Consider the following 23,124-nt stretch of genomic DNA (forward strand, 5'->3'; position numbering starts at 1 on the left):
CAAGGTATTGCTGATTTTTGGATAGTGAATGGATGTAAGAAAGAAGAATTTCTAAACTATCCTAGACTAAGAAGGTTGGTATAATATTCCTATTGAGAAACATTTCTTTTCTGTACATCTTCATTGATTTCCTCTTAAGTTGCATTCTTTGATGTCTATATCCATTAGAAACCAAACCAAGTTCTCTATCTTCAACACTTGGAGAACATCATCCTTCATATATTTCATTGTTAGCACTACCTTTTCAAACTCTTTGATCAACTTTTCTCTTCTTTCCCATGGGTTTGATGATACTTGTGTCAGGTTTCCGCTGGTGTGGATGATGAGGAAGCTATGCTCTCGACTCTATCTTTTCCTACAAGATAATATTTTATTAGTATACAAAGCCAACACAATCTCAGTAAAACCCAAATTGAATTATTACTTGTGTCCAAGGCTTGGGGTTTCTAATTACTCATTAACAAATTACTTAATGAGGATTAAGGAAACTTGAAGCTTTGATATTGAAATCCATAATATGTTCTCAGGTAATTGATGTTGGACTAGGATTAAAGAGGAAAATATTCCCCCAAAAGATAATCACTTGATGAACATTATAACAAGGGCTTGGGTATGCAAAAATCATTTCTTTAATACCAACTATGAGAAAAAGAGCAAGTGGTAGAATGAGATCCTAGAACCTAACGATCTAATGTCTAGTATTGAATATAGGGTGTCAAACCAAAACTAACAAGGGTACTTCTAATGTGTGACTTGTTATTAGTCCAATGTTAAAGAGGGTTTCAAGGGAAACCCTCTTTTCAACTACAATTTTGAACAATGCACTTAGGGGGGGGGAGTACTTCAAACACCAAGGTAAGGATCATGAAAGGCTAAATTAGGGCATCAAAAGATAAGCTCCAAGGGAACATCCTTCTACACATTTCTAACACAAAAATCACTAACATTTCAAAAACCCTTTCAAAGATATGCCCCAAGGTGTCTTAGATCCAAGAGGAAGAAGCCCAAAAACAAGACCAAATTTAGGCAAGGTAGAACACTCAACAACCTATGACTAGGATACACACCAAAGGCAAATTACTTGTGAGTAACAAAATGGAAGGACATTTTTTCCTTGTAAAAAAGGTGTTCTATTCAATGTAGTTCTGCAAGCATTGGACATCTGTGAAGCAATCTTCAAGGGGTTCATGGGTTGAAAGTAAAATGTGAAGCGTCTCCTTCAACTAGCCCTCTATAATAGGGTAGTATGGTGTGAGATTGACAAGATTAGGGGATGTAAATGGCATTTTGTAATAGTAAAATGTGCAACATAATTCAATCTAATGACATTACCGGTGGAAGGCTTTAGGTTTTCAATAAACCTCATGAAAGAAGAGCATGCCATATTTAGTGTAAGTGCCTAAGTGTGAGACAACTCAAACCACTGGAATAAATGAAATAATCAACTAAACATATGAAAACATAAAAAATGTATGAGGTAAATACCAATTTAAGTGCAAAAAGTGGTAGATTTAGAGCCAGATGTGAGAGATGGAGTCCAGTGTTACAATTGAGGAGCCAGCGGTGGGAAAGCAAGCAACACTAGCATGGGTCAACCCAAGGTTCTGTAGCTCCAACTACTTCATGCGCTCAACATCAATGAAATTGAAAACAATTTTGTATGTTAAAGTTAAGCCTGTGTTGGTCAAAATTTTGACCAACACAGGCTTAGATTTTTAAAAATAAGAAATTTTTCCTTCTATAATCTGACCAATCAAAACCTTATTAATTGATGGTCAAAATTTTTGGTTGAAAAATGACCTCAAATGTACTAGTGACTTGTGTTTAAATTCTAAGTGATTTGAACCCATTTTTGGATGATTTTCACACACTTCCATGATTTACTCTCATTAAAGCCATATTATTGCTCATAAAAAATTATTATGGCATTAATTACCTATCAAATGAAATGTGAAAATGGTTTGCAAAACAAAAAAAGAAGCCTAAATTTGTAAGGAGAAAATAGTGCGAGTAGTGCAGATAGTGAAAGTGTTTAAGCAGAATGGGTGGACAATTGCAGAGGTAAGAACCAGTGGAGCATACCATTTTTCTCTCAAATGTAGAAGTTGTGAGGAGACTTAATGCATGCAACTAGTTAGGATACTTTTCAAGTTTAACTATATATGATGAAGAAGTAGCCACAAAATTCACAAGAATGTTTGATGAAGGGGAAGCTTTTGAATGGGGCTTAATAGTGGTTGCTATAGAGGAGTGTATAGAAAAAGTTACTGGGTTACCGGTGATAGGAGAACAGTATCCCAACACTCATGATGCCAGATTAGCTAGAGCTCAGTTTGTTATACCAACTAACCCTCAGATGGATATTACTAAGAAAGGTTGTAAAAGAATGTCACTAATGCCACCATACAATGAACTAGCCATGCACATTATTAGGTACCTCACATGCAAAGGAAAATTTTCATATTTACGTGCACATCATTTTAAATTGCTCAGTTGTATAAGACATAATCATCCAGTTAATGTCAGTTAATGTCCCCAATTTCTTGTACAATATGTTGTGTATTAGTGCAGAAGAAACTCAAAAGGGAAAATACAATTCCATCACCCATCATGCCCTAATTAAATTACTCATAGAAAGGTCACTTAAGGATGTTTCTCCCTTGTCATGGATGAAATTTTTCCAAGCTAAAGCCTTACAACCCTAGGCTTCCCTTCATGAATAGCCTAGTGAGGAGAATGTAGTTCCCACTAATGAACATATTGAATGTGCAAGAAAATGTGCAAGAGACTATGCCTTCACCTATTCAAGAATCCCAAAAACCTATCTCTAGTCAAACAAAGAGAACATGAAAATTGCAAGAAGAAATCTCTATTCCAGTAAAAGAAGAGCCAAACCCTACAATTGTGAGACAAAAGAGAACTAAGAAGGGTCCTATAGCAATTACTCCTATAGCAGAGACACCAAAAGGAAGAGGTAGGTAGAAGGTTGTGATACTAGAAGAAACCCCTGTAAGAAGAAGTCCTAGAATGAGAGGACAAATTTCCAAAGAATCCCCCTCATCCAAGATATCTACTAAAGAATCCCCTATACAGATTGTTCCTGATCACTCTCCTCCTCACCCTAAAATTGAAAACATTCTTGAAAACCCTAATGAGGAATGTAGGGTTGAGGTTAATGAAAATCTAAATGATACCCCAGTAGGCCAACTAGGTACTTCGAGCTGTAGGGATGAAATAGTTCCTAAACAAGTTTATCCAAACACTACCCTAGTTCCCTATAAATCAACATGGTTTATTGAAATTGTAGAACAATTATGGAGGGAATAGAGAAAGAGGAAAAGAAACCATGAAGAAGACAGTGGTTCCATTAGCTTGTAGAAACTCCCTTTTCAGTTGTTTGGACAACATATGTTTGCTAAGGCCTTGTGGGAAGAGGAGAGGAAAATAATGAAGAAAGATATAGTGTCTCTAAATGCAAAAATTATAGATTTGAAAGAGTAGTTGGCAAATCAAAAATAGAGGATGGATCATACCCTCAAATTGGTTGATCAAGAACTTGCTTGTAAACTGCTGCCATGAATTTATGCTCTCTATTTAAAAGAAAAATTTATCTTATTCCAACTCATGCTAAGCCTTAAGAATGTAAATGCAAAATTTAAATCAGCCTAGGAATTTTATGGTTTATATCAGACTCTGCCATCCTGGCAGTAGAATTTCCTCTATAAATTATATGTGCATAATTTTGTTATCCCTTTAGAAACCCAATGGAACCCTTTACTCTATAAAGGGGATATAAATTTAAGAGCTTTGATGTCCTAGATGTCTAATGAAGCAAACTAAGATAGATATCTGAACAATTACAAAAACAAGGAAAGGACAAAACCCCTACCATTAAGAGTAAAATGTAGCAAACTAGAAGAAGTTCTTAGGGACTGGTTTAGGTTAACTTATGGGGATAAGAACAAGGGAGTAATGGATAGAATCTTTCCCTGCTTTTCTTTCTAGAGAGCTATGATTGGTGCTAGAAGTAGATAGGATAGATTATCTGAGTCACTTAAAAGGTTAGAGCCACATAGTCCCACCAACCTGGAAGTTTCCCTTTACCAAGCTCCAAAGTATCTAGAACTAGGAAAATAGGCTAGACCTAAATTATGGTGCCCACTCACTATGCAACCTCCAATGCTCATGTGGCCTTTATATAACATTAATGCTGAAAAACTTGACAAGCTATAGGAGGACAATAGAAGGGAGGTTTGGGAAAGAACATGAGGATTCTACTATACCTTCAAGAGCAATAGGAAAGGAAGAGAAGAAGTGGGGGAATTTAAGTCATTGACTAGGAAATTCCATGCTTGAGGACAAGCATCAATTTTGGGGGCAAATGATGAGGCTAATTATTGCCTCTATTTCATGATAGTTTTTAAACACTTTGTTAGTACTCTATTTCATTTACATCAAGACATTTGTGAACCTATGTTTACCTAAACCAATGATTAACCTATGGGTAGATAGTATGTCATCTTTTTCCAATATCATATATATGATGATGCAATATTTCATATAATTATCAAAAATGTGTGTTCTTATATTTGAATTTAATCTGAAAATGCTTATTTGCAATTATCTTTGCATTGTAACTAACCTGTCAACAATGAAGTTGAAGATGATTGGAAGAATTCAAAGATGAACCTTGAAGACAGCCAATAGCATTCAAGGAGAAAAGAATGTTGAGATGTAACCACAATGGAGAAAAGTCATAACAGTTCCAAAGGACACAGTAGCGAGCATGGAGGAGCTATGAAGACTTGCTGCATTCTCTGCATTTATTATTATGGCAAGTGGTTGTTTGGACTTTATTATTCCCACCTTAAGCTATTATCTCTTCTCCCCACCTTGAGTTGTTATTTTCCTTCTTTCTCTCTTGCAGGTTTATAGTTAGGTTATTTACTTTTCTATTTCAAAATAACTATCGATCTCCTATATATAGGAATTAGACCAAGCATGTTAGTTTAGTTAGTTAGAAGGAGAAAGTTTCTAAGAATAGATTGTTAACTTTTACATCAAGTTGTGTTTTTACAATTTTATGTATTGTTTCCATGTAATACATTTCTAAAATGTAATGAAATAATTTTTGGCTTCTATCTTGTGTTAGTAGTTTAGTTGAAGTCGACCAAGGGGGGCCACTTGGGAGGTGGATTAGATTAGGATAGTATAGATCTATTTCCAAACATTTTTAGTATTGTAAGTAGAAATTGTAAGTTCCTTCCTGTAGCATCACATGTCATGAATGTTCCTGCAGCATCTATGAGAACAATTATAGTGGATGAACTGAGTTGGAATATTTGTTAGCCTTTCATTATATTTTCAGTATTCATAGAATTAAGTGTGTTAGTTTCCTGCAGCAATAGTGTAAGTTCTTTTCCTTCCATTTTACTTTCTTACAGCATAAGCATAGTGACTCATTAAGAGACCTAGTGCACATACTATGCTGACCATTTCAAGTATACGTCCCTAGGTTGATAAGATTAAATGCACCTCATAGTGTGAAAAATAATCCTTAGATTGAATACATTATTCCTAAACATGGCCTAGAGCATTATTATTATATACCTATTGTGAGGCGGGTCAATCTAACCAAGTGCATGATGTCTTCTAACATATCTTGCTAACATAAGCTCCTTGGTTTTTGAATGAGTTCCAGCATCTTCTTCTTGAATTTTAGTTTTGGGTCCTTCTATCTGTGACTCAGTTCCATCAAGCTTAGTTTGAACTAGCTCAGTAGCCTCTAATGTGACTCAAGTCCTTGCAGCTTGGGTTGTGCTATCTACAACTTGGTAATTATAGGAGTTGTTGGGAACTTGAAGATGAAGCTTCTTTTCTCTTAGATAGGTTTGGTAGACTATCAAGTTCATAGTAAACAAATATTTTATAGTCTTCAGGTTCCTTGTTGCTTTCTTGTTCACTCTTTTCTGCATATTCATCAATTCTAACATGTGCACTCTTTATAATTTTGTGAGTAGACAAATTCAAACATCTATATGATTTACTTCTATAGGAGTATCCTAGAAATATGCCTTCATCACCTTTTACATCAAATTTTCCTTTTCTAAATTCTTTCAATATGTAACAATTGCTACCAAATACTTTCAAGCAACTTAAATTAGGTTTGTAGCCATACCATAGCTGATAAGGTGTCTTGTTTGAATCTTTCTTCAACTAAACTCTATTCAAGGCATGAACTGAAGTGCTGATAGCTTCCTTCCAGTATTTGAGGGCAACATTTTTTTCAATCATCAGGGTTCTTGCACAATCCATGATAGATCTATTTCTTCTTTCTGCTATACCATTCTATTATAGTGTACTAAGGGCTGATACTTGTCTTTTGATCCCTCTTTCAATGCAAAAATTATTGAATTCATGGGAGATGAATTCATCACCTCTGTCTAATCTTAGTCATTTCAACTTCTTTTTAGTTTCTTTTTCTACTCTTGCCAAATATCATTTGAATTTTTGAAAGGCTTCTAATTTTTCTTTTAGATACATTACTATCATCATTCTAGAATAGTCATCCATAAAGAGAATGAAAAACTTTTCTCCACTATAACTTTCTATCGTAATAGGTTCACATAATTCTATATGAAAAATTTCCAAGACTTCTTCTGAATGATAGTCATTTCTTTTGAAGCTTATCTTTCCCATCTTACCAATTTGGCAATTCTTGCATAGACTCATGTCACGCTTCTTCAAACTAGGAATACCTCTTACTCTTTTATGTTTTCTTATCTTAACAAGATTATCAAAATTCACATAACATAGCCTTTTTTTCCATAATTAGCTATCCTCCACTTGAACAATAAAACATGAACAATGATTGAGATCAAGATAAAATAGATTATCTTTTTTTTTCATGCTAGAACCAACCAAATTTCATTTCACATCCAATAGTTTGGCCTATCCATTCATAAATTCTACCTTGAATCCAATGTTGTTCAGCTATGCCACACTTAGTAGATTATACTTTATTCCTTCAACCCAATAAGCATTGTCACATATAAGTTCTTTAATCAACAAGATACATCATTTTCCTTTTATGTTACAAGGTTCATTATTTCCAAATCTTACACTAACTCCATCATAATATTCCATATGCTCAAATTTTGTTTTGTCTCTAGTCATATGATGTGAGCAGCCACTGTGAATAATCCATATATCATTTTTTTCTAATAAGAGAGTTAAGTGCCATCTTGACTCCATCATTAGATTCATCTTTCACAGCTATATATACCATTTCATCTTCACTGTTATCAGAATCTTTAGCCATAAAATAAGATTTCTTACCTTTATCCTTAAAGCTCTTGTAGTTCTTGGATTCCTTGCCTTTATGCTTATTGCTTTTCTTCTCATTCTTAATTTCCTTGTTTGGGCACCTAGCAGCAATGTGGCCAATTTCTTCATAAGAAAAGTAGATCAAAGGAGCTTTACCCTTGTACTATCCTCTTCCTTTGGAATACTTCTTTGCAAGCAGGGCTTCAACAACTTCAAGATCACTATGTAAACTTTCTTCTGATGATCCATTTTCTCCACTTCTTGATTGACTGGATTTTTACTTTTTACTCTTTTCTTTGAGTGAGAGTTTTGCTTTAAATGCAGATTCAATATTCTTTGAAGCAGGAACATAGTTATCATAATTGTCTAACTCAAAAGCTATTAATCTTCCAACTAGAGCATCCAAACCTATCTTATTATTTGGATCACATCTCATTTCTTGAATAGTAGATACTCTAATTGCATAAATGGGAAGGAGAGGTATGAGTACTTTACTTACAACAATTTCCTTCTTGATGTCTCCTCTAGATGATTTGATTGCACTTACACCAGCCTTGATCCTTTCCACGTATTTTTCAATGTTTTCATCTTCTCTCATTTTCATTTAATGAAATTCTCCTCTAAGGATTTCTACTTTGGCTCTTCTTACATTGTTATCTTCTCCATAGATATCGTTCAATTTGTTCCAGATTGCAAAAGCACTTTAACAATCTTTTACCTCATCAAATTCAGCATAACTAAGAGCAGATGCAATATCAATCATCATGATATTATGATTCTTCTTTTTAGCAATGTCTTCAACTAATAATGTTCAAGTGGGATTCTTATATTCAACATCAAGATACTTACAACCTAAATTTGATGGTAGCTAAATGTAATCATCTTTAACTAATAATGTTCAAGTGGGAGTCTTATATTCAACATCAAGATACTAACAACCTAAATCATTGATGGTAGCTAGATGTAATCATCTTTAACTAATAATGTTCAAGTTGGAGTCTTATATTCAACATCAAGATACTTACAACCTAAATCATTGATGGTAGCTAGATGTAATCTCATAAGTCCTTGCCATGCTGCAAAATTGTCTCTATTCAGCTTGGGAATCTCTCTATTGTAAGACATTCTACTCTTTAGCTTAGGTCCTTGAAACCTTCTCTGCAAGCACCAAAATCTCTGATACCAATTGTTGGAAATACAAGAGGAGTAACTAAGAGGGGAGGGGTGAATTAGTTACTACAAAAATAAATCTTAGATCCCTTAGATGTTAGTACAAAAAGAAAATAGATAATTAATTACTATTGTAGCTCAGGAAATACACACAGAATGTTGTAACTCGTTAATAATTGGATTAGCTCAATAAATGATTAACAAATAAATATTTATATGCTATCTATGATTACCATTATTTTAACTTAGTTGGAAACTCATAAAGAAAATAGCATGAAAACATTTGACACCAAGATTTAATGTGGAAACCCAATTTGGTAAAAACCACCAATAGCAACTAGTTATTGATTTGCACTCTTCTAAAGTGAGCCCTGTTAGGAGCCAACCCTGTTAAAGGTTACAAAACACACTATTAGGTGTGACCCTATTAAATGATTTAATCACCCTATTAGGAGTGGCCTAGTTAGAGTTTTTGAGAACAATTCAATGAAATTGTTACCTTGTTAGAGGATTTGCAAATAGTTGTTAAGCCAACTCTGTTAGTAGATTTAGATCACTTCTATAATGGTTAGAGAGTAACAATGAGATGACTTGATTTGACTATAACTACTTTGCTGATTTTAGATCTTTGTTCTAGCTTGTACTTGATCCTTCTTGATCGAATATGGCTCTGTTGCTTCAAAAGGATATTCTACTTATCCTTAAAATATACATCCTCTGCTCATCATTAGATCTTTAATCACATCATAATTTGCACACTTACTTACACTATTCACACACACTTTGAAACCACAACTTGACCTTATACTTATATCTTCTACTTTGTCAAGTCAACTCAAATACAACTTAAAATAATCAATATTCATCACCTTAGTCAACTAGAATCAATAAATAAATCAATTAAGCTTAATACAACAAAATAAAAAAATCCTTCATTAGCCAACCCAGCTCAATAGAAACTGACTCTGAAACAATTTCCTTTGTTAACCAATAGAAGCTTGGTTAACATTGCAAACTTATGAAAGTCCTTTGGTAGCCGAGTGAGCTCTATTAGCACTAGCTCCATCTAACTTTCCTTCATTACCCAAGGGAGCTTGGTTAACACTTGCTTTCTACAACTTTTCCTTTGATGCCTGAGTGAACTTGGTAGACACTACTTTCTAAACTAGGCAAATACAGAAACACTCGCTAGACACTAAGAACTATCTTCACTGCTTAAGTGAGCTTGACATATACTGAGTGCAAATGATATGACATTTGTGTAACATCAAATACAACACACAATTGACCAATTGTATCCAATAGATGACATCATTTTTGGAGCAATGATGAACCTAGTGATAAATTTGCTAAAGAGATGAATAATGAATTTAAAATAAGCATGATAGGAGAAATTAAGTTTTTCTTGGGATTGCAGATTGCAAAAAATAATGATAGAATATTTATTTCATAAACTAAGTACCTAAGAGATTTGTTAAAAAGGTTTGGTTTAGAAAGTTGCAAACCTGTTGGCACACCTATGATAATTGGTCATAAGTTATCTAACAAAGATGAAACACATGTAGTACAGAAGAATAAGTATAGATCAATGATTGGAGGTTTGTAGTATCTAACTCATACCAGACTAGATATAGAAAATGTAGTTGGGATTGTAGCTCTATTCCAAGCTGATCCTAATGAATATCATTTTGTAGTAGTGAAGAGAATATTTAGATATCTAAAAGGGACATATGACTATGGAATTTAGTATGACATATCAAATGATTTCACTTTGTGTGCATATACTAATGTTGATTGGGCAGGCAGTATGGATGACAGAAAGAGCACCAGTGGTTGAGCATTCTTTCTTGGAGGAATATTGGTTTCTTGGTCTAGTAAGAAGCAAGATTTTATATCTTAGAGTACAACCAAGGTAGAGTATGTTGTAGCAGCAAATAACTGTAACCAAGTTATGTGGATAAAGAAAATATTGAAGGATAGCAAGATTGAGATTGAAGAACCTATTATAATTTACTATGATAACACAAGTACAACAAGTATGTCTAAGAATAATGTATTTCATTTTAAAATAAAACATATATCTATTGAGTATCATGTGCTGAGAGAGAAAGTAGTAGAAAAGGATATCAGATTGGAGTATGTAAGTACTAAGGATGAGATTATAGATATCTTTATGAATCCTTTTCCTAAAGATACTATTGAGTACTTGAGAGGTATTCTTGGGGTTATGTCCTTGGCTACTTCGGAGTAGGAGATGCAGAGAGTGCATTAGTCTAGTGGTATAGAGCACTATTATTTGATTAGACTAAATTATGATACTTCCTGTCTGGGGGGATTATCTAGTATGTACTGAGTCATTAAGGACTCTTGGTATTTGATATTTGGTATTGAACACTATCTTTGGACACTCAAGCTAGTTAATGACTTGGAGCACTGGTTAGCAATTGGTATGTAACAACAAATATTGAGTTTGACACCTTTGAATTTGATGTCAATGAGATAGAGATATGCATGGAAAACACTTCCCAAGGCCTAAGGAAAAATAGGTATGGAAGAACTCCAAAGTAATGGGGGAGAGATATCTCTTTAGAGATATTTAGAAAGATGCATGAAAGGAAGCAGGAAGATTTCATACTTGATTGATGAAGAGGATTTGAGTTGATGAGGATAGCAGCATCATAGTATTACTTGGTATTCTTAGAACTTAGCTATTTTTTCATCTATGTTGCCATCAATACCAAAGTGGGAGATTGTCAGCATGAATTCTAATGATACTACTTTTAAGGATTATCTTGAGCATTGTAGAACATTGACATGTTGCATTCATGATTGTGTTTGTTATTGATGACAACATAGTATGGTTTATGTAGAGATTGGAAGAATAGCAGTCAGAGATATTATGTTTCTCAATAACTAAGTAAGGGTTAAGTGATGTTTAATTAAGGACATGTTCCTAAGAGTTCCCTGATGATGTGGCTAAGAGGAAAAAGTCTGAGTCAAAGATGTATGGAAGTTATGTTTGATTTACTATAAGCAGGGTTGAAACAAAGCATCTATTTAGCAATTTCTAATGTTTGTATTATATATTTTAGCCAAGATGTAATGAGGTGATGCATAGTCAATTAGTGATAGAGGACAATCAAGCGGACATGTTAGTGGGTGCACAAGACCTGGAGTCACATGTGTAATGTTTTGTATAGACTATGAGCTAACAGTGCTATTATTTTTGAGACAATGGGTGTTACACACATTGCATAATATTAATATATTGTATTATTTTATTTTATTATGTAATATTTCACCTAGATGGATGTGCAACATGTAAATATTTCCAAGGGATATACTTGATGAGTTGTATTGTAACATTGTAATAATGTTTTATGTAATTATTTAATATTGGGGAAAGAATTAAATTTTCAATATTAAATGTGTGGTCAATGGGTTAGGTAGCACATGGTTTATGTAATACCACTTGGTGGTTTTTTGGAACTTGCTACTATTTAAGAAGCCACAAGAGTAGTTGTAGAGGATGAGAAGACAAAAGGGAAAAAGGCAAGAGTTGAGTGAGACAAGGCTTGATAGGTTAGCCAATGAAGCATTTGTGAAGGTTGTAAACATGGCATGGGATATGCGGATTCATGCTTTTTCACATGGATTTCTTGGTTGTGGCTATGGCTTTGAAGGCTTCAATGGTTGTATTAAAATGGTTTTTTGTTGAATAATACATGGTGATGGATGTTTTTGGTGTTGGATTTTTTCCTCAATGAGAATTTTCTAGGGTATATCTTGTGTCACATTTTTGTGGGTATGTTGTCTATTCTCTTGCATGTGGATTTTAATTGTATATTTATTTTAGAACTATTATGGGTTATGTGGAAATGGTTATATTCTTTATTACAAGTTTCCTTACAAGTGGTATCAGAGCTATGGTTTTATTATTGTAGCCCTAGATTGAATCCATAGGAATGCATGACAGGATGAAAGAAAGGGCAAGATATATGAGTTTTTTTTATAGATCAAAGGGTTTTGGATTTGTTGTTATGATGGGATATTTCAAATGTTTCATTTAAATGAAGGTTTTAGGGGGAGCTTGTAGAAATGACCTCCTGAACAAAAACAGACTTCACCATTGGATCTGGGTCGATGTTTGCATAAATTTTGACATGTAATATGCCCTAGTTTGGCCATGTTCAAAGGAAATGAAAAAAAAATTAGTTTCATCCTGTGATGGCCATCAAATTTAATCCCATCAAAAATTTTGTCACAAAAAAAATCACAGTGAAAATGGTAAAAGACTATCTTAGTAAAACAACCAGAACTTTCTCTCAAGATATCAGATTTCAGACATCTTATAAGCATTGGAAAGCTAATTCAAAGCACTACAATTTGGTGTAAATTTTGTTTTGTGATTTTGACATTTTTTTAGGTATTAAGAGCCCAAAATATAGATGTTTTTTATTTTGAGCACAAATTAGGGCTTAACTTGGGCATATGGAGTCAGATTTTGGACTTTGAGTAGTTAATAGAAATCTTTTGGAGACCTCTACATATTGATTTAGAGTTAGTGTAGGTTTGGCATGGTTTATTTGGTGTTATATTAATCTAAATAGGTTTTGGTATACATTGACAATGGTAGCATTGTGAGTTTATAACATTGTATGTTTGGAGATTTAAGATTTGATGTCATTGTATACTTAGTTCATATTTCAGATTGGTCTCATGATGATATGGTTATCAGTATTTGATTTGAATATGTATGATGACTTATTTTGTCTACAAGTTGTGTAGTGTTGTAAGTGGTCTGTACTTATAGGTTGCATTTATGACTTGGTTATGGTTTGTCTTTGCCCATTGATCTTTCATTATTGATGCATATTCAGATTGGTGGCTTGTATTTTGGTTATCTATGTCCTAAGTCAAATTGTTTTTTGATTTTTTCTTCATGTAGAAGGGATGAGATGTTGTTACCAAGTGCAATCATGGTGGAGGATTGTGGTTGACTATTTTATGCTAACAAGTTGGACATATTGAGAGTTAGTTTCTCAGTTCATGGATGTGATCATGGTGCCATGGTTTTTGGCATGACATAGTTTGATATACAAGTGCATCCTTGATATTCATTGTTTGGATTCCTGATTTTCTTATGATGGTATATCTTCTTGGTTGAAGATCATGGTTATTTGATTTCTTTTGAGTAGCTCATGTTGTGCACTTTGAGCTCTTTGATATTTTGATGCCTTGGTTGATTCTCATGGTTAGAGGATGATTTTTCTATCATGATGTCATGGATAGCTTGGATACATATTTTAGTGAGATCTTGTGACAGTGATGAGGTGACAGTGTAGAATTAGTTCTTGGTTTGGTTTGTACCTTCTTGGATTTGGAGATCTTGGTATTGACACTTTGGTTGTGTGAGTGTAGACCTGTAGGATCTTCATGTAGGAGATAGATTTTATGATGTTGTAAGTGACTTGGTACCATGGTTGAGTAGGATTTGTTGGCATTGATATATATTTATTGAGTGTTTGCAGATGTTGGAGGTTTGTCTAAAATCCTATTGCTATAGAAGTGTCTTTGACATTTGCATGGTACACTTGTTATCTTCATGGTGTGGAGATGATTCTTCATGGTATGTGAAGATGGTTTTCTTCATGGTGTGTGGAGATGTTTGCATCTTGAGGACGAATGGGATTCTTTGTAAAGGTGTGGTTTATGCTTTCATTTGACATGTTATCCTTGGTTTTAGGATGGTTTTATTTTTATGTCATGGTATACTCTTTATATACATATAGAGGTTTGACATGTTATAGTATGTTCATATGGAGCATGATGTCTCTTTGGTTGAGATGGTTTAGATCATGTTGTCATTTTTATGTTCCTACAACCATGGTTAGAACTTTGACATTGTTCTTGGTTTAGTTTCTTGGTATTGAGTACATTTATCATTCGCTAGATGCTTCATGATATTGATATGTTGCACTTGGAGTTGGCATGGATTTATTGGTTATAGGTGCTCATGGATACTTAGAGATGGTGGTGATGTTGATTTCACTTGGATTAGAGAAGTATTTTTTGGGATAGTTATTTGGTTTCAATAGGAAGTCCTAGGTGCATTCACCTGATATGGACTTGAGAGGAAATTGTTCTTAGATTAGTCTTGGTTGAAGACTTGGATATCTTGATAAGTATTTTCATTCCCCACTCTTAGTCTACTTGTTGGTTTTCTACTTGAGAGGTATATCTCAATATTTCTTTTAGGTGCATTATGTTTACATTTGTCTTTCATGGATAAGGATCTTGAGCTATGGTACATGAGTAAGTTCTAGAGGGTTCATTTGAGAGATGCTTTATCATTGGTTATCTCCATTTTCATATGTTTTTATGTTGGTTGAGTTTGGGAGATGGTTTTATATTGGGCATATTCCTTGGATTAGGAGGTTTATGAGCTTGGTCTTCTTGTGAGAGGCTTACATCCATGATTAGTTATATGGTGTAGTTTGGGTGTTTTTGTGGCTTCTTGGTTGGGGTTTTATGTAGGAGATCATATAGAAGGACATGATACAAGTTATGATTTGCATGGTTTCTCTTTGGTCTTGGTTATCTTTCTAAATATTTAGTTTTCACTTATATTGGATTTGAGATTGGTTAGAGAGTGTAGTCACTGGCTTGTGCTCATGTATGTCATGTGAGAGATTACGTGGTTATTCAGTTATCTCTTTCCTCTATTAGTTGTGGAGAGCTTGGGAGACTATTGGATTTTTTTATGAGAGTTGTTGTTGTAGGTTATTGGTTTATGTGTTTTGGATGTCCTTGAGACTACATGGACTCACTTCTTTGAGAGGTTGTGATTGGATGTGTTGTATATCTTATATTATCTTTTACAATGGGAGCTTCTTAGTATATATGTGGTAGCTATTTCTCTTGAGACTTATGATTTCAAGTTATAGATTGGATATGTTGATGATGTGAGATTCACTTGGAACACCTTTGGAGGTATGGATAGTTGGATGGGTTTGGCACTTGTAGTGGGTGTTATTTTAGCTATGGATATTTTGACAACTATAGATACATGTGATTATTTTTGGATCAAGTTTTTTGTGCTTGGCATTTTAGTTGGTACATGATTTTATGATCCTCTTATTGGAAACATGAATGATAATGATATTCCTATGGGGCAGTATTATTGATATGTTACTATGATCATATGTTACATTCGTGACTAAGTTTTTCATTGATGTCAACATAGCAATCTTATGTGGTATCTGACAGAAGAATAGTAGAAAGATCAAGATGGTACAGATAGCTAGTTGAGTATTCTAACTATCTAAAATTATGGGAGATACTTATGACTATCTAGTATATGTAGTTAATGTCAGATAAAGAAATGATAAGTCTAGAAGAAGTTATGTGAGTTTTGGTGATGTTTGTTCTAAGATAGAATTTATAGAGCTGTGTTCTTGTAAACTTGTTATATCTCTTAGCAGAGTTGTTACTCTAAGAATCAAGGTTGAGGATATGAAGAAGACATGTTGATGTTGATGTGGTAGGTTTTCTCATCGTGATATTATGTGTACAGAAAGATATTCAAGTTGTAAGGTGGAAGATTAATTTTATCACTAAGTGTAACGTGTTCTTAATGTAGTCCTATAATAATTAATTGAGAAGGTCTAATAGTCAACTTAGGGAATTATTTTATAGACTTAGTATAAAGGAAGTACATTTTCCTTTATCAAGTATGACATGAAGAAGTAATTGTAAAAGGTAGAGGGAGCATAATATGAAGTTGACCAAAGTAGAGTGGAAGTGAAGGAAACTTCATTGCCAAGGTTTTGTTGAGTGATCCAAGGTTTGATATTTGGATCTCAGGTTCATGAACTAGTCTACAAGGTTTGACAGTGAGTGGATTGGTTGAAATAACAAAGGAAAGAAGAACATAATGATAAATTGCATGTTTGAGTAGTGATCTCTTCTTGTAGTTGAAATTGCATGTTTGGGAAATGGGCTCATCTTGCATATATTATACTACAACTCTTAACAGGGTTGGTACAACTCCTAACAAGGTTTGAATCTCCTAACAGGGATTCAACATCTCCTAATAGGGACTCATATGTATTGAATGTTTTAATAGACTCCTAATAGGGTCCATCCTCTAACAAGGAATATTTATATTAGTACATCACCTTGTGGACATCATTCCCACTGGGGTTCCCCCTCTATTCAAAGTTTTCCATAGTTAACATATCTAGTGTAATTATCTATGTGCACCAAGTTATGGTTGTTGTTTACTTTGGTTGAATGGTTAAGTTTGTTTAAAGAAGCTAAATGTTTTAATTGTTGAATAATTGATTCACCATCATCTCTCTCAATTATCTTGGTGAACTATTTTTTCTAAAAATTCATATCAAAGCACTAGGTCCTTGAAGGTAAAGCTTAATAGATTTGGGAGATTAGTGGCAAGTTATTTAGAAAAGATAGTCCTGAGTTTGATGGAGGAAATTTTCACACCTAGAAGATGGAGCTTCTTGAAAAGAGATAAAAAATGTTTACATATTTGAGCACTGAGTTTCTCGATAGAGGCACAAGTAAAGATAGATCAAGATCTAAAGAAGACATGAATATCAAAGAAGGTATTGATCTACTTATGAAGAGAGAACTAGAAGATATGAAAAATTTTGCTTGTTGGACATCTAAAGAATTTGGTCATTTTTCAAGTAGATGTCCTAAGATATTAAGAAAAGCTAGAAAGAATCTACTCTTTGATAAATTTAAAGAATTTAGGGCATGGAAGTATCCTTGAAAGATTATGTTAATAAGTCTAAATTAGTTAATGAAGAGAAAGTATCAAAAGAAATATCTCTAATGACTATTATGGAAAGTGCAAATGTGAGAATTCATGATAAATTTAGGATACAAGAGAGAATAGTTGATTACAATTTAGATAATGATGTTGTTACGAAACCAAGGAATGATGAAGTATTTCTTGAGACTAATAATTATTTGCAAAATGAAGGAGATCTAAGGAAAGAAAAAAGCTCAAAACCTTTAGTAGAGTCAAGAGTTGAGATAGAAACTCCTATTTTGGAAAAGAATGTGATAAAGAATCACCCATCTGAGCAGATCATTGGAAGTAGAGATAAAGGTGTGATGACAAGAAGTAGAGTCAATGAAGAACTATGTTTGATATCTCAAGTTGAACCTAATAATTTAGATGAATCATGTAAAGATGATTGTTGGAAATAAGCTATGAAAGAGGAATTGGATCATATAGTAGAGAATGAGACATGGGAATTGGCCCCTAGATCAGCAAACAAGAATGTGATAGGAACTAAGTGGGTATTCAAGAACAAGATGAATGAGTAAGGAAAAGTTGTAAGGAAAAAGGAAAGATTGGTATGTAAAGGTTACTCATAGCAAGAAGGAATAGACTATGATGAGACCTATGCTCTAGTGGCTAGAATAGAAGCCATAAGATTATTCTTAGCCTATGCAGTGCAAAAGAAATTCAAAGTGCATTAGATGGATGCTAAGTTAGCATTTCTAAATGGAGAACTTGAAGAAGAGGTATCAATTGAGCATCCTAAAGGTTTTCCTTTGATATATGATAAGAACATAGTATGCAAATAGAAGAAAAAATTATATGGCTTGAAGCAAGCACCCAAAACCTAGTATGCAAGGTTGGACAAGCATTTGACAAAGCTTGGATATAGCAAAGGTATGGTAGATAATAATCTCTATCAAAAAGAAACTAATGATGGTTTGATAATTTTGGTAATATTTGTTGATGATATCATATTTGGATGAAATGATGATGAAATTTGAAAATTTGCTGAAGAGATGAAGAAAGAATTTGAGATGAGTATGATAAGAGAGATAAAATATTTTTAGGATTACAAATTGTATAGAATAAAGAAGGAATCTTTATTTCTTAGACTAAGTATTTCAAGGATTTACTGAAAAGGATTGGTTTGGAAACATGTAAACCCATTGGAACACCTATGGTAACTAGACACAAGTTATCTACAAAGGATGAGACTCCTACTGTTGAGTAGAAGAAGTATAGATCTATGATTGAAGGATTGCAATATCTGACTCACAATAGGTTAAATATAGAAAATGCAGTTGGAATTGTTGCAAGATTCCAAACTAATCCCAAAGAAACACATTATGCAATAGTCAAAAGGATATTTAGATATCTGAAAGGAACATCAAAGTTTGGATTTTGGTATGACAGATCTAATGATTTTATTCTAAGTGCTTATACTAATGCAAATTGGGCAGGTAGTATGGATGATAGAAAGAGCACCAGTGGTGGAGCCTTATTTATTAGAAGAAGATTGGTTTCTTGGCTAAGAAAGAAGTAGGATTATACATCACAAAGTACAAGGGAAGTAGAATATATTGTACTAGTAAACAATTGCAATCAAGTTGTTTGGATGAAGTAGATGCCGAAGGATATAAGGATAGAAATTAGTGAACCTATTATCATACATTGTGGCAACACAAGCATAGTAAATATGTCTAAGAATATAGTGTTGCATTTGAAGACTTAGCTCATTTCCATTAAGTATTACATGTTGAGAGAAAAAGTTATAGAAAAGAAAATTAGATTGGCATATGTGAGAACTAAAGAGTAGATTGTAGATATATTAACTAAGCCTCTTCCCAAAGAGACTTTTGAGTATTTAAAAGGTATGCTATGGTTTATTCCCCTTCCTAAATTAGAGTAGATGATGCAAGAGTGGATCATTCTAGCACAACAAAGTACCATTGCTATCTGGACTAAATGTTGATGCTTCCTATATATGGGAGTATCTATTATCTATAGAATCATCTAGGACTCATCTTGGATGTTGTTTTGAATAGTGTCTTTGGACACTAGAGCTAAGTAAGAATCAATTGTTGCTAAGTTTGATGGTTGCTGAAACCTTTGACATTGATGTCAATGGGGGAGAAGTTTGGCATGAAAAACATCATGAGAAGATCATGATGAAGAGCATAATGGGGAGAAGTAAAGACAAGCAAGAACAAGTATAGCATGTTCAGAAGAAGTACAACATGGAATGACAGTTTGAAAAAAAACACATTGAGGTATATCAATGAGGGAGAATGATTGATGAAGAAGATTTAAAAAGAAAGATGAGCAATCTTTTGTTGGGATTCTTGGAACTAAATTTTTGGAAGCATGAATGTTGATGATATTTCTATGGGTGAGTATTGTAGATATGTTACTATGATGATATGTTACTTTCATAACTAAGTTTTTCATTGATGTCAACATAGTAGTCTTCTTTGGTATCTAACAGAAGAATAGCAGAAAGATCAAGATGGTACAAATAGCTAGTTAACTATTCTAACTATTTGAAGTTATGGGAGATATTCTAACTATCTAGTATATGAATTTAACATCAAATGAAGAAATGATAAGCCTAGAAGAAGTTATGTAAGTTTTGGTGATGTCTGTTTTGAGATAGAGTTTACAGAGGCATTTGCTAGTGAACTTTTTATATCTCTTAGCAGAGTTGTTATTCAAAGAATCAAGGTTAAGGATATGAAAAATACATGTTGATGATGACATGGCTAAGTTTTCTTTTCATGATATTACATGTATGAAAAGATATTCAAGTTGTAAGGTAGAAGATTAATGTTATCACTAAGTGTAACGTGTTCTTAATGTTGTCCTATAATGATTGATTGAGAAAGTCTAACAGCTGACTCAAGGAATTGTTTTATGGACTCGGTATAAAGGAAGGACATTTTCCTTTATCAAATATGACATGAAGAAGTGATTGTAAGAAACAAAGAGAGTAAAATGAAAATTTGAGAAGAGCAGAGTAGAAGTGAAGGAAACTTCATTGCCAAGATTATGTTGAGTGATATGAGGTTTATGACCTAGTCTACAAGGTCTAATAGTGATTGGTTTGGTTAATAGAACATAGGAAAAAGAACATAATAGTAAATTGCACGTTTGAGTAGTAAGTTCTTCTTGTAGTTGAAATGATATATTTGGACAGTGAGCTCATCTTGCATGCATTGTACTACAACTCCTAACAGGGTTGGAACAAGTCCTAATAAGGTTGGAATCTTCTAACAGGGATTTAAAGTCTCCCAACAGTGACTCATATGTATTAAATGTTGTAATAGACTCCTAACAGGGTCTGTCCCCTAACAAGGAATATTTATATTAGTACATCATCTTGTGGGCATCATTCCTATTGGGATTTTCCCTCTAATCAAGGGTTTCCCTAGTTAACATATTTGATGTAATTGTCTATGTGCATCTTATTATGGTTGTTTTTTTACTTTGGTTGAATGGTTATGTTTGTTTAAAGAAAATAAATGTTTTTGGATAATTGATTCCCCCCCCCCACCCAGTTATCTCGATGGACTATTATTTCTTACACTTCTAATATGACAAGTTTGATGGCTTTCTCTTTGGATGGCTTCTATGTATGTCCAATGGAAGTGGTATAATAGAAGGTGATTTCATTCATGTTTGAGATGTTAGATACTTTGATTTTGTTGTGAGAACTAGGATGGAGTACATGGTGTACTTTGGTCCATGATGGTGGATGTGCTAGGAGGGAGATTTTCCTTGTTCATTTATGTGGCTATGGATTAACCCTATTCAATGTATACAAGTGGGAGATTTTTGGGATAATGAGTGTTGCACACATTGCATAATATTTTTATATTGTATCATTTTATTTTATTATGTAATGTTGCACCTAGAAGGACATGTAACATGTAAAGATTCCCATGGGATATACTTGATGAGTTTTATTGTAACATTGTGATAATGTTTCATGTAATTATTTAATATTGGGGAAAAGAATTAAATTTATAATATTAAAAGTGGAGTCAATGGGTTAGGTAGCACATGGTTTATGTAATACCACTTGGTGGTTTTGTGGGACTTGTTACTATTTAAGCAGCCACAAGGGTAGTTGTAGATGACAAGAAGACAAAAGGGAAAAAGACAAGAGTCAAGTGAGATAAGGCTTGATAGGTTAGCCAAGGGAGCATTTGTGAAGGTTGGAAGCATGGCATGGGATGTGTGGATTCATGTGTGTTCACATGAATTTTTTACTTGTGGCTATGGATTTGAAGGCTGCCATGGTTGTATTGCAATGGTTTTTTGTTGAGTAATACATGGTGATGGATGCTTTTGGAGGATAGAATTTTTCCTTAATGAGGGTTTTCTAAGGTATATCTTGTGTCACATTTTTGTGGGTATGTTGTCTATTCTCTTGCATGTGGATTTTAATTGCATATTTATTTTAGATCTATTATGGGTTATGTGGAAAAGGTTACATTATTTATTGCAAGTTTCCTTACAATTATAATTGTAATTAATTATATATCTTATTTTAATTAATTGGTAAAGCCTCAAGGCTAACTCAAGAAATTATTACGAATATGTGGTATAAAGGATCTAGCTACAAGATAAGAAAGAGCAGAAGTCTGGTTGACAAGATAGAGATAGAGGAAGGAAGTACAATTTAGTTTTATTATTCTTCAAGGAATAATATAGAGATAATTTGGACATTGGGTTCATTGATCTTAACCTTGAAGCTATTTGGGAAGTGGGTCCAGCTGTCTTCCACAACTCCTAAAAGAAATGGCACAACTCCTAATAGGGTTGGAATCTCCTAACAGGGATTCAAACTCTCTGAATAGGGACTCATATGCACTTAATGTTGTAATAGACTCCTAATAGGGTCTATACTCTAAAAAGGAATATTTATATTAGTACATCATCTTGTGGGTACCATCCCCATCGGGGTTTTCCCTCTAATCAAGGGTTTCCCTATTTAACATATATGGTGTTATTGTGTATGAGTATCTTGTTGCGGTTTCAATTTACATTACTTATATGATTAATATTGTATAAAGTTGTTATTTATGATATTAGTTGGATAATTGATTTACCTCCCTCCCCCAATTATATCAGTGGACTATAAACTCTAACATATCATGCTTGTTGTATTGACTGAGTGGTTAGGCATCAAAGGACTCACAATATTAACCGAGTGTTCAATCTCAATATTGACCAAGTGACCACAGAATGTAATTATCTAACATTGAATCGGTTGAGATTGACTATTTGGATATTTATTGATTATTTGGAAGGGTATTCAAGATGACTTGAAAAATCCTCTTATATATAAGAAAGGTCAAGTTGTGAGGATAGAATGCACAAGTAGAATATGAAATAAGATTGATATGTGAGAAAAGAGAAAGGAAAAGAAGGAAAGTGTAGAAGATAAGATGCAAAGAGCATCTTATCAATAAGGATCTAGAGGTCAAGCCAAAATAGAGATCTAAATCTACAAAGATAGTTGCTTCGTAAATTTGCTCAAATTGCTATTACCTTCGAACCATTCTAATAGTGAAGAATTCTCTTAACAAAGTTGACTTAGTAGTCATATTGTAAATCCTCTAATAAGGTGATCTTTCCATATTGAAGTGTTTGAAGACCTCTAACAAGACCACTCCTAATAGGGTGATTTAAATCCTCCAACAAGGTCATACTTAACAGTATATATTGTAACCTTTAACAAGGTTGGCTCCTAATAGGGCTCACTTTAAAAGAGTAAAAAATATTGTAACTAGTTGCATGGTGGTTTT

The 23,124-nt window shown here is 33.6% G+C and overlaps 1 pseudogene; it reads left to right on the top strand.

The window, feature by feature from the left end:
* The first annotated feature begins 2,041 nt into the window (after nt 1–2,041).
* Nucleotides 2,042–23,124, top strand: part of LOC149535486 (F-box/LRR-repeat protein At1g67190-like) — a 103,985-nt pseudogene continuing 82,902 nt past the window's right edge.

Source organism: Cupressus sempervirens, chromosome 10 (assembly GCF_028749045.1).
Source record: "Cupressus sempervirens isolate cs-2001-9-10 chromosome 10, ASM2874904v1, whole genome shotgun sequence".
Taxonomy (NCBI): Eukaryota; Viridiplantae; Streptophyta; class Pinopsida; order Cupressales; family Cupressaceae; genus Cupressus; species Cupressus sempervirens.